Genomic DNA, 14,408 nt, shown 5'->3' with positions numbered 1-14,408 from the left:
TTGGTTCGAGCTGCAGTTTACAACTAAAGAGACAGTAAACGGTAGCAAATTAAGGAAATTGAACTTGAATAAGTCAAGACCCACAGTTTTTCGATAATCTTAAAGTTAGCGTAATGCAACGACTGACTGAAACAGAGAAAGGAATCCGCTAGAATACGAATGGATATCTATGAGAGAAAAAGTGGTGAATGCAGCAGAGTATGTGAACGGGAAGAAGGTACAGTAGAAATCGTTAGATAAAACGTGATATATTAAATTTGACACGAGGGAAATATATAAAAATGCAGCAAATAAAGTAGGCCATGGGAAATAGAAATGTCTAAACATGACGTTGACAGAAAGTCCAAAATTGCAACGCGATTTTGCACTTGGAAAACAGGGGAATGAAAATGAGAAAGAACAAAGAAAACTTGCTCAAAGGAGAAGCAACAGTCAAGGACTCACTTGGCAAGCCAGAACTAAGCAAATAACAGAAGGCTAGGAAGTGGAAGGAATATGTAGAGAGGAGAGGGGGAGGGGTTGTACAAACTAACATAAGCACAATGTTAGATTCCTGTGAAATGTCTGAACACGCAAGGCAATACTGATCCTACCACTTAGTCAAGTAGACACACTGAAGAACTGCGAAACTGTGTTTATAGCATTTGCATGTTTAGAGAAAGATTTTGACAATCTTAATTAAAACATTCTTTGAAGCTCTATAACATAGGGCCACAAGATTATCTACAACTTGTACAGAAACCAAACTGCATTTCTAAGACTTCAATGACTTGCAAGGGAAGCAGTAATTGAGAAGGCAGAAGTAGAGAGGATATAAAATGAAGACTGTGAATAGCAAGAAAAGCGTTCTGAAAAAGAAAATTTGTTCACATCGAATATAAATTCTAATGATTGGGTACTATTTTTACAAAGGTATTTGTGTGGAGTGCAGCCTTGTATGTAAGTGAAACGTGGGCGATGAACAGTTCTGTCAAGAAGACAATGGACGCTTTCAAAATGTGGTGATCAATAAGAATGCTGAAGATTAGATATGAGGATCGTGTAACTAAAGAAGAGGACCGGAATTAAATAGAGCAGGAAGAGGAAGAGGAAATTACGGCACAACTTTGACTACAAGAGGGCTAAGGTGACAGGACATATTATGAGGCGTCAAAGAGTGAGGACAAAGGGGTTGGGTGATAGTATTCTGATAATAATCATCTGTTGAAATGCTTTTCTGCTATTTTATCGATTAATGTAAGCAGTGAAATTACTATTCCATGCACTTCTCCACAAAACATTTAAACCAAAACTGAAATCAGCTGAACACCAAATCTTTCAACCACTGTCTGACAACTACTGCATTCTCTTTCAACTTTCTATAACTATCACTGGCTAGCCACACACACATACAGATATAAGGAGAACAGAAATAAACAAACATTAGTTTTCAGCATATAATTCTTTAGATTGGCAACATGCACATAAACAAACCAAACAGGAAGGGACATGAGGTGAACACACTGTAGTTATGACTTCAATTCAATGTTTTCGGTAAAATGTCTACAGCTAGTGACAGAAGAAAAAAGAGCGAACATGAAAATGTGCTTATGTTTCATAATCTAAGTTTTAGTTCAACCTCCAGCATGTGACCAGGTGAGGGGAAACGCAGATGTCCGCCAAAAACTCGATTCACTGTAAGTAATCAGTTGTTGTTGTTGTGGTCTTCAGTCCTGAGACTGGTTTGATGCAGCTCTCCATGCTACTCTATCCTGTGCAAGCTTCTTCATCTCCCAGTACCTACTGCAGCCTACATCCTTCTGAATCTGCTTAGTGTATTCATCTCTTGGTCTCCTTCTACGAGTTTTACCCTCCACGCTGCCCTCCAGTACTAAATTGGTGATCCCTCGATGTCTTAGAACATGTCCTACCAACCGATCCCTTCTTCTAGTCAAGTTGTCCCACAAACTTCTCTTCTCCCCAATTCTATTCAATATCTCCTCATTAGTTATGTGATCTACCCATCTAATCTTCAGCATTCTTCTGTAGCACCACATTTCGAAAGCTTCTATTCTCTTCTTGTCTAAACTATTTATCGTCCACGTTTCACTTCCATACATGGCTACACTCCATACAAGTACTTTCAGAAACGACTTCCTGACACTTAAATCTATACTCGATGTTAACAAATTTTTCTTCTTCAGAAACGCTTTCCTTGCCATTGCCAGTCTACTTTTATATCCTCTCTACTTCGACCATCGTCAGTTATTTTGCTCCCCAAATAGGAAAACTCCATTACTACCTTAAGTGTCTCATTTCCTAATCTAATTCCATCGGCATCACCCGACTTAATTCGACTACATTCCATTATCCTCGATTTGCTTTTGTTGATGTTCATCTTATATCCTCCTTTCAAGACACTGTCTATTCCGTTCAGAGTAATCAGTTATTCACGTAAAAAAAGATGTGAACTGTTTTATAATCTGCAAGTATCACATATCAAAACAAAACTGAATCATTCTAGATTCCACCGAAGATGCCTTAAAGTAAAAGGCGAAACGCATCTTGAACCAATAGAGTACACTGGATAAAGAAAAAAACGTTTGTTACTTCCAACGGAAATAATCAATAGGTGTAGATAATTAGCAAATTACATCTTATGACATACAGCAAATTAGTCTCGGTTTAACTTCTCATTCCACATGCTATTAAATGCCGTTTAAAAAAATTCATCTATCCCTTCCGAAAAAACTGTAGTTTCTTTCATATCTTGGTAGTTAAACAGATTTTGGATATTTATCATGCGACGAAATACATGAGTTTTTACAAGTTATCGTTTGCAAACAAACACGTTTCGATTTCTTGAACCGTTTACGAAATTTGCAGTTGATACAACCACATGGTTTACGATGAGCAGGACGAAGTATCGGTCGCGTAGCGAGCGACCCGCGCGCGTACACCGCATAGCCCGTCCGCCGACTTATCATTCAATATCTCGAGAACGGTGATAGCTATCGTTCTGCTCTCAGCTTTAAAAACAATTTCGATATGTTGACTAAATTTCATACGCAATAATGTATTACCTAAAATGAACTTTACGCAAAGTCCACGCAATGCGTTTTTACCTCTGCACACTCATTCAAATGTCGTGTAAAGGTTTGCGTAAATGCAATACAGCAAGTAACCACGACGAATAACGAAAAGAAATTTGGTCCTTTATCGAGAGAAGATATCAGGCTGTAACATGCCCAAGAATCAAATTTTTCTACCGAATAGTTTCCTTGGAATCGGATGATAAGTATTTCATAGCTGCCGCCGCGTCCGCGCCAGCTGTTCGGCGAAAGTTCGTGTGGCCCAGGGTTCCGTACCTGACGTCACGCTCAGCGCGTTCTGTGATTGGCGGCGCGCACCTGGAGCGCGGCACGCAGCAGCGGAAGCGGTTCGACATGGTCAAACCGCGACGCAGAGCCCGCCGCGCCTTGCCGCTGACGCCATTTCCATGGCAACCACGCCGCTGACGCGCGGTTTTGACACGCGGCAGCCCTAGTGGGAACCGGCCTTTACGTCGGTCAAGTCGCGGGCACCGGCTAGTGTCAACCCGCCGCACGTCGCGGTAGGCTTACTTCACATTTACCCGGCAGCCGACAAGCCGGCATTCTTGCCGGGCTGACACAAGAGCCGCGTCTCTTCACACTCACCCGACAGCAGCATGCCCTGCCGCGCCGTCCTTTCGCCAGCAGTTGCTTTCAGACGACAAATGGAGCCCAACCAGTTATTAGCGTGGCTTGTCTTGTACAGACGTTTGAAGAGAAGAAGAAGAAGTTTGCACTGGGTTCATCCACTCAATATGAGAAGAGACGAAGTGGGTGCATTCTTTGTTTTTTTTGAGGAATGAAGGGGACATGAAGATATGTTTTTTAATTATTTTCGGATGAGTTTACGAACTTTTGAGATCTACATGATCGATTGAAGAGTTCCATTCAGCGCCGCAGCACGTCCCTCCGAGATTTTATCCGTCCTAAACAAATGTTGGCAATTAAATCAGGTTAGTGTGATAAACAATAGTTAAATTTTTAAAAAGTTTATTATTCTGAACGATGTACATTTTTGTAATCATATTAAAAAATTGAAACATAGCTTAAAGATTGAACGACCCAGCACATGAATTTTCGGAGGTTTGTGATGGCTTAGAGGATCTGGAACATGTCCCTGAAAATTGCTCCACTGCTTGTTGGTAACACTGTGTGTCGGTTGTGGGTCGTTGCCTATTGACTTCTGCATTTGTAATTGGTTGTGCCTCATAAACGGGTAAACATGTGTATTCACGTGATGTACAAGGATGAGCGGCAGTATTATTTTTATCCCACGACTTTTTACGCTGTTTAATTTCAGAAACAATCTGCATAACTCTTAATTGAAACTTGACTACCTCATCGTCGTCAAATGTTTCCAGCGTTGGAACTATCCCGCTGAAAAAAGACATATGGCGATTGGATTTTCTGTGCAGTGCATTGATCAGCTCTACCTCTACAGGGTCAAGCTCCCTCTTCTTGCTACTGCGTGATTTCGGTATGTCAGAATTACGTAATTACTCTGTGAATGTCTCATTACAATCACTTCCTGGATCCAGAGTATCGTCAGTGAAGGAAAAAATGTCATCAGAAACTGGTCTTTCCGTGGTCGCATTTTCAGTCAGCGAGAAACTGTCGGCAGTCGGACGTGCTTCTGTTGTTTTCTTCAAAAATTGAAGCTGTTGGCTGTATATGTACGTTCTGGGTGGTTGCCTCTCACTCCCAGATTTTAGAGATGACTTATACATCCTCTCGCTTCTTTGGAAAGAATCGTGAATATTCGCCCACTTCTTTATAACCAATTTGCCTGAAACAAAAATCTAGTTGAAGAGGTACATCACACTACTATCCTAACAAAAAGAAGTTTAATGGTTTTCAACCTGTCTGATATAAAAGCCTTATGAAAGCCGGAAAAATTAGTGGTCTAGAGATTAACGTTTTTAGAAAACCAGTGTTGCCCACAATATAAAAAGTATTGGAAAGCAGTAGGAGAATGAAATTTTGCATTGTAAAACCGTATGTTAAGTTATTACACACGAAGTTTAAGGTTTATCGTGCAATTTCTTCTCGACATATGAAAAGCCTGACGTCACACCTCTTACAAGCGACTTTTTCTTCGTCAGTCTTCTTTTCAAATCGCCTTTAAGAAAATTGGTCATGCAATTTTTTTTGTTATTTCAGGTAAGAAGGCCAAAACGTTGTACAATATGTCGTAGATTTGTTTCTTTCACAAATATATTGCCAGAGATATATCTCAACGTTGTCGAAAACTAGGGGCGGACTGTTGAAAGGTGCACGATACTACGATAGGATCAAATATTTCCAGAAGTATTTAATTGGTTAACGTTAAACATTGCCATTGGTCATTGGGGATATGTGTCAATGTTCATACAAAATTTGATCAAAATCCGTGATGTTCATGCACGAATACTTTCCGATTTTAGATCACTGAGCATGGATTGGGCCTAATGTAGGATAGTTCATTTTATTGCTTACGTTACAGCACATGCTATATTCAATTTACTTTTCCAGAAAGCTACACAGACATTCTACAATACTGAAACTTTCTTTTCAGATATCTGGCCAGTGGCTGTACGTTCACAGATCTTCATTATAGTTACAGAGTTGGCATTTCCACTATCAGTAAAATAGTCAGATGTGTGTGTCAAGCTATTTGGTGTCTACGTTGTGAATATATGCCTCTACCCACCAAAGAAGACTTCGAAAATATTGCTGCAAAATTTGAGCAAAGAGCAAATTTTCCTCACTGCATGGGGGCTGTAGATGGAAAGCGTGTTCGTATCGTCCATCCATCTAACTCAGTGTATTACAATTACAAAGGATATTCATCAATAGTGCTGATGGCCGTGGCAGACTCAGACTATAATTTTATCTACGCACATATCGGCAGTTATGGCAAAGAGGGTGATTCAACTATATTTAAAGAATGTTCTTTGTGGAAATCACTGATGGAAAAGAAGCTGATAATCTATTCCTGAAGACAGATGCTACCTGGTACAGTAACTCCAAAGGTATCTTTTCTTTTTGTTGGCGATGAAGCGTTTGGACTGCATCAACATCTTCTACGATCGTTATCTGGACACCAATTAATAGTTGCTAAAAGAGCCTGTCAAGAGCCTGGAGGTACGTAGAGTGTTCATTTGGGATACTGACTAATAAATGGAGGATTTTCCACAGAGCTATAAATTTAAAACCCGTTTTGCTCTTGACACTGTTAAGGCATGTGTTGTTTTGCACAATTTTGTCCTCAAAAACGAAGGCTACAACTCCGAGGCTACTCTGTCCATAACTGGACTTGAAAGTATAACAAGAAGTGAACGTGCAAGTGGAGGAATTTCTGCCAATAATGTACGAAAAATCATGACGGACTATTTTATAACACCTGAAGGATCTGTGACATGGCAATTACCTAAAATTTAATGTGCCACTGATTGTAAAAAATGTTGTGGGTGAAGGATCTGTGAAATGGCCATTATCTAAAATTTAATGTACCACTGATTTTAAAAAAAATGTTGTGGATTTAACATAAAAAATAAAGATATGTTCTTACCATAGTTGTCCCTATCCTTGTCACACATCCGTTCAAAACCTTGTTTAATTCTTTGCAGACTTCGATCCATGCATTCCTGGTTTGTATTCTGTCCTTATAACTACTTAAAGTCTTGTCGCTTAAAACTGTTCGATCCTGCACTAATGTTATCAGAATTTCGACATCGATTTCTGCCATGGCACTAGAAATCTTCAGAACAGGCTGAACCACCAGAACAAAGCAAAACGCAACTGATTGGCAGACGACAGTAGTTGTGAAGCCCTCTGTTGCCTGCCCCACTACACGCGCCGGGTGTTCCCCACGAGAGCCGGCACCGGCCCGACACAGTGGGGGCCGCCGGCATCTCTGTCGTCCAGCCGGCCACGTCGTCTGTCGGATAGGTGTGAAGCGTCCCGTAAGCTTTTCACCCCCACAACCGGGTAGCCGGTGTCGGCTGCCGGCTGCTGGGTAGATGCGAAACAAGCCGTAGTGTACCATGTCGGGCAGTGTCGTGCGCCGCGCCGGAGGCTTTCTCTCAGACTGACAGACCACATCAGTCGTAACACAACTATCGCTTGGAGCGCTTCTCATGACGTCACACGTACCCCGAATAGAGCGTTGCAGACACGCTACTTTCACTTGTAAAAGGTACGGCTATCCGGCCGGCGCCACGTCATACAGTTATGAATGAAGACATATGCTCACCAACAGTTCCGACGTGCAGCTGGGGAAGTCCAAGCTTCATCTTTGTTACAAGCCACAGCCTACCACCGCTACCTTCAGCGCTCTGATGCTGGCAGGTTTGTACCGTTGTCTGTAATTTATTTATTTAACCTTGCAACTTCTCTTACATCTCACCGGGCACTCTACATATTTTGCGTAACATTGCTTATGAAAGTCCGCAGCTCGTGGTCTTACAGTAGCGTTCTCGCTTCCTGCGCACGGGGTCCCGGGTTCGATTCCCGGCGGGCTCTGGGATTTTTCATCATCATTCATCCCCATTACTGTCGGAGGAAGGCAATGGCATACCACCTCCACTAGGACCTTGCCTAGTACGGCGGTGCGGGTCTCCCGCATCGTCCCCAACGCTCCGCGGAGTATGGGACCTCATCATCATTATCCTTATGAAAAGCGTGTTATAACATACATCTACAAGAGTCACCCAGAAAGTAATGCCCCATTTTTTTCTTCGACAATTATTTGCTCCACACAAGGAAAACGACATACATCGGAGAAGGATGTTTTATCTACTCACCCCACTTTTCCACGTAATCTCCTTCCCGTTCTAGACCTTCTTCCAGCGAGATACAAGGACGTGTATGCACTGTGGGTGAGAATCCTCACTCTGGTCATGAACTCATTTCTTCACCGCGCGAATCACCAACTCTTCATCCACGTGGATGTTATGTTTTAATGACCCAGACAAGTAGAAGTCAGCCGGACGGGGTGGCCGAGCGGTTCTAGGCGCTACAGTCTGGAACCGCGCGACCGCTACGGTCGCAGGTTCGAATCCTGCCTCGGGCATGGATGTGTGTGATGTCCTTAGGTTAGTTAGGTTTAAGTAGTTGTAAGTTGTAGGGGACTGATGACCTCCCATGGTGCTCAGAGCCAAGTAGAAGTCAGAGGGATCTAGGACAGGGCTGCAGGTCTGATGGGGTAACACAGCCAAAACCTGTTTCGCGATATATTCAGAAGTCCTCAAACTTGTGTGAGGTCGACCGTTATCGCCTTGAATCGAAGCATCCCTGGAAATATGCACATATCCTTCTGAATTTATGTTACTGTCTCTTGGATCTCATCTGTGAGAATCACACCCTCAGACAATGGAATATCCAGGATGGAGTAACGGCAGTATTATGAAAAGGGTAGATTGCTACTTACCACATAGCGCAGATGTTGAGTTGCAGATAAGCACACACACATGACCACTTTCTCTAGCTGTGTGTGTGTGTGTGTGTGTGTGTGTGTGTGTGTGTGTGTTTTGTGTAATTCCAGTGAAGGCTTTTTTGGCCGAAAGTTTACGTGTTTGACAACTCATCATCTCCGCTATATGGCGAGTAGCAATCTATCCTATTCATAATATTACCAGAATCGAATCCTCACAGTCTCAACAATTAGTCATCACGATTTTACCAGCGGAACCAGCTGCCTTGAATTTTTTCTTGTGTGAGGAGTGCGGATGACGCCGTTCCATCCACTACCTTTTTGTTTTAGGCTCAAAATTGTGAACGCTGGTTTCATCACCTGTCAAAATCCGGGACAACAAGGCCTTCCCCTCAGCCTCAAAATATTGCAATAACTCTGAACAGATTTTTCTTCTGTGAGATTTGTGTTGCACCATAAGTTGGCACGGAATCCATCTTGCACATACTTTCGAGTATCCAAGAGCGCGGATAATTGTATACACACTACCTTCGCTGCCAGCAGCAGCACCAACTGGCGACTCGTAATGCATTGATGCTCGTGAATGAGAACAACGGCACGCTGCAATATGTCAGGTGCGACTCAAGATCACGTTATATGATCTGGGGTGTGACAGCCTTGAATGGTTTTCCCTCTCGTAAATCAAAAGGCTTCGCCGAACAGCCTTGTGTGGCCCCATCTTCTGCGCCCAGCGACCAGCTGTACTCCTATCGACTGCAGATGCTCTTCAGGCTTCAAACAGACGCTTGTGATTATTCCCCTCAGTTTCTATCTCCGCTGCTTGTCACATACATCACTTACAGACGCCATTTTGAAACATTGCTGCACTCGTCATCTGTCGGAGGAAACGGAAATTTTGCCCGCTCACTCAGGAAACTTCAAAGAATTTTTACCTAACAGCTGCAGTCGCAACCTTCTTCTCATTCAATCTCTTAGGTTGTTCGCAGATGATGCTATAATTTACCGTCTAGTAAGGTCATCCGAAGACCAGTATCAGTTGCAAAGCGATTTAGAAAAGATTGCTATATGGTGTAGCAGGTGGCAGTTAACGCTAAATAACGAAAAGTGTGAGGTGATCCATATGAGTTCCAAAAGAAATCCGTTGCAATTCGATTACTCGATAAATAGTACAATTCTTAAGGCTGTCAATTCAACTAAGTACCTGGGTGTTTAAATCACGAACAACTTCAGTTGGAAAGACCACATAGATAATATTGTGGTGAAGGCGAGCCAAAGGTTGCGTTTCATTGGCAGGACACTTAGAAGATGCAACAAGTCCACTAAAGAGACAGCTTACACTACACTCGTTCGTCCTCTGTTAGAATATTGCTGCGCGGTGTGGGATCCTTACCAGGTGGGATTGACGGGGAAATCGAAAGGGTGCAAAAAAGGGCAGCTCGTTTTGTATTATCACGTAATAGGGGAGAGAGTGTGGCAGATATGATACGCGAGTTGGGATGGAAGTCATTAAAGCAAAGACGTTTTTCGTCGCGGCGAGATCTATTTACGAAATTTCAGTCACCAACTTTCTCTTCCGAATGCGAAAATATTTTGTTGAGCCCAACCTACATAGGTAGGAATGATCATCAAAATAAAATTAGAGAAATCAGAGCTCGAACAGAAAGGTTTAGGTGTTCGTTTTTCCCGCGCGCTGTTTGGTAGTGGAATGGTAGGGAGATAGTATGACTGTGGTTCGATGAACCCTCTGCCAAGCACTTAAATGTGAATTGCAGAGTAGTCATGTAGATGTAGATGTAGATGTAGATACACTGCGACAGCAGCGCTCCAAGCGGACAGCAGGCTACATTTTTGAATAAGGTATGATATGAGTGCGAGTAATATAATTTATATTGATTTGTAATGTACAAAGTACACCATATTTATCTTTCTTTAATTTCCTTAAGAACCCTGGGAGTTATAAAGCGGTACAGTTTATTTACGATATTCTTGTGATGTCCACATATTTACTGATTAATATCATTTTCCTTTAAAAACAAAACAGGCTAGTACACAGTAGAAGACCCGACCGTTGCAAAAAGACACGGTGCAATCTTCACAACAAGAAGTTTTTTCACTGAATGTGTACATATGGAACTTGTATGGAATGGGTTGTGTTGTTTGGGGGAGGAGACCAGACAGCGAGGTCATCGGTCTCATCGGATTAGGGAAGGACTGGGAAGGAAATCGGCCGTGCCCTTTCAAAGGAACCATTCCGGCACTTACCTGGAGCGATTTAGTGAAATCACGGAAAACCTAAATCAGGATGGTCGGAAGCGGGATTGAACCGTCGTCCTCCCGAATGCGAGCCCAGTGTGCAAGGCACAGCGTCACCTCGCTCGGTGTATAGAATGCAATACCTACGTTATTTAACGCACCAAATAGCCCACCACAACTGTGGCTGAAGAAAAACCACACAGACGTCATCATAAAACGTCAAAAACAATACAAGTTCCATATTTTCCATATTCAGTGAAAAAAACTTCATTTAGTTGTGTAGATGTACAGTACCATGTCTTTTTGCAATTCAGAAGAACCAATTCTGTAATTGTTACTACCTTTGCGCCGCAAATGACAAGACTGTTCAACACAGTTGTCTTTTGAAGAAAAAGTCATAACATCTATAAATAATATTCGTGTATTATAAAGTCGAGTGACGTTTAAAAAGTGCGAATCACTAGTCTCTATACAAAATTGTTACGTGACAAGGAAAGAGTATGTCATAATAAGAATGGACAACGGAAATATTGGATTGGTACGTAAGTTCGTAGCTTTGTTGCCTTGCACGTTGATATTCCGGTTGCTATGAGTTTATTTATAGATCGTCATTTTTTGTTTGTAGGTTACTGAAGTTATTTGAGTTTACATATTGTCATTTGGAGATAGTAAGTGGAGCTATGGACGCTGGAAAATGGAGTGGGAAGTGGAGAAAACTGAATATTTCAGGCATATTCTTCTGTCTGAGTTCAATAGAGAAGTGACACCAACGGAGGCAGCCAGAAACATTTGCGCCTTGTATGTTTATAACGCCACTGGACAGAGCACGGCAAGAAAATGGTTTCCTCGTTTTAATGAGGACCGCTTTGACATTACAGATTCTCCACGTTCAAAACCTCGTGCGCTTGATGAAGTGTTCTTAAACGCATTAACCCACAATGACCCACGTCAATGTATTCTTCGAGCAGATAGTTAGAGAACCAACTCGCGAAGCTAACGTTTTAGACCTCATAGCAACAAATAGACCGGAACTTTTCGACTCCGTGAATGTAGAAGAGGGTATCAGTGATCATAAGTCAGTGGTTGCATCAATGACTACAAGTGTAATAAGAAATGCCAAGAAAGGAAGGAAAATATATTTGCTTAACAAGAGTGATAGGGCACAAATCGCAGAATATCTGAGTGACCACCATCAAACGTTCATTTCTGAGGAAGAGGATGTGGAACAAAAATGGAAAAAATTCAGAAACATCGTCCAGTACGCCTTAGATAAGTTCGTACCGACTAAGGTCCAAAGCGAGGGGAAAGATCCACCGTGGTATAACAATCATGTACGAAAGGTACTACGGAAACAAAGAAAGCTTCATCATAGGTTTAAGAGTAGTCGAATCATAGCTGATAAGGAAAAGCTGAACGAAGCGAAAAAGAGCGTAAAGAGAGCAATGAGAGAAGCATTCAACGAATTCGAACATAAAACATTGGCAAACAATCTAAACAAGAACCCTAAAAAGTTTTGGTCATATGTAAAATCGGTAAGCGGATCTAAATCCCCTATTCAGTCACTCGTTGACCACGATGGCACCGAAACAGAGGACGACCGAAGAAAGGCAGAAATACTGAATTCAGTGTTCCGAAACTGTTTCACTGCGGAAAATCGTAACACGGTCCCTGACTTCAGCCGTCGCACGGACGCCAAAATGGAAAATATTGAAATAAACGATATCGGAATTGAAAAACAACTGCTATCACTTAGTAGCGGAAAAGCATCCGGACCAGACGAGATACCCTTAAGATTCTACAGTGATTATGCTAAAGAACTTGCCCCCTTTCTATCAGCAATTTATCGTAGATCTCTGGAAGAACGTAAAGTACCTAGCGACTGGAAGAAAGCGCAGGTCGTTCCCATTTTCAAGAAGGGTCATAAATCAGATGCGAATAATTATAGGCCTATTTCGCTTACGTCAATCTGTTGTAGAATAATGGAACATGTTTTGTGTTCTCGTATTATGACGTTCTTAGATAATACAAATCTCCTTCATCATAACCAACATGGATTCCGCAAACAGAGATCATGTGAAACTCAGCTCGCCCTATTTGCCCAAGAAATTCACAGTGCCGTAGACACTGGCGAGCAGATTGATGCCGTATTCCTGGACTTCAGGAAGGCATTTGATACGGTTCCGCACTTACGTTTAGTGAAAAAAATACGAGCTTACGGAATATCGGACCAGGTTTGTGATTGGATTCAGGATTTCCTAGAAGAAAGAACACAACATGTCATTCTTAACGGTTCAAAATCTGCAGATGTAGAGGTAATTTCGGGAGTACCGCAAGGAAGCGTGATAGGACCTTTATTGTTTACAATATACATAAATGACTTAGTTGACAACATCGGTAGCTCCGTGAGGCTATTTGCAGATGACACGGTTGTCTACAAGAAAGTAGCAACATCAGAAGACTCGTACGTACTCCAGGAAGACCTGCAGAGGATTAATGAATGGTGCGACAGCTGGCAGCTTTCCCTAAAGGTAGATAAATGTAATATAATGCGCATACATAGGGGCAGAAATCCATTCCAGTACGATTATGCCATAGGTGGTAAATCATTGGAAGCGGTAACGACCGTAAAATACTTAGGAGTTACTATCCGGAGCGATCTGAAGTGGAATGATCACATAAAACAAATAGTGGGAAAAGCAGGCGCCAGGTTGAGATTCATAGGAAGAATTCTAAGAAAATGTGACTCATCGACGAAAGAAGTAGCTTACAAAACGCTTGTTCGTCCGATTCTTGAGTATTGCTCATCAGTATGGGACCCTTACCAGGTTGGATTAATAGAAGAGATAGACATGATCCAGCGAAAAGCAGCGCGATTCGTCATGGGGACATTTAGTCAGCGCGAGAGCGTTACGGAGATGCTGAACAAGCTCCAGTGGCGGACACTTCAAGAAAGGCGTTACGCAATACGGAGAGGTTTATTATCGAAATTACGAGAGAGCACATTCCGGGAAGAGATGGGCAACATATTACTACCGCCCACATATATCTCGCGTAATGATCACAACGAAAAGATCCGAGAAATTAGAGCAAATACGGAGACTTACAAGCAGTCGTTCTTCCCACGCACAATTCGTGAATGGAACAGGGAAGGGGGGATCAGATAGTGGTACAATAAGTACCCTCCGCCACACACCGTAAGGTGGCTCGCGGAGTATAGATGTAGATGTAGATGTATTAGAGAGCTGGCAAATGCGATTAATTATGATCATTCCACCATCGTGCGACTTTTACATGCGATGGGAAAGGTTGAAAAATCGAATGTGTGGGTAACGAATGCTCTGAGCCAAAATCACAAAAATCAACGGGTGGCCATTTGTGCATCTCTGCTTGCTCGCCATCAAATTGCCTGTGAAAAACACCGACCATTCCTATTCTGTATCGTTACTGGTGACGAGAAACAGAGTCTTTGTGCTAACTTAAGCAAAAGAAAGGAATGGTTGAATCAGAACAAAGCAGTAACTACCCACACAAAGACACATCCACAAAAGAAAAAGTTATACGTCTAGTGGAACAGCGTTTGTGTGGCGTACTATGAAATACTTCCTCGAAGTGTATCCATCACTGCTCACATTTACTGTCTAGAACAATGACCAGGAAGATGCGTGAGGCGA

This window comes from Schistocerca nitens, chromosome 4 (assembly GCF_023898315.1).
Source record: "Schistocerca nitens isolate TAMUIC-IGC-003100 chromosome 4, iqSchNite1.1, whole genome shotgun sequence".
Taxonomy (NCBI): Eukaryota; Metazoa; Arthropoda; class Insecta; order Orthoptera; family Acrididae; genus Schistocerca; species Schistocerca nitens.
Note: the sequence above shows the minus strand (reverse complement) of the source record.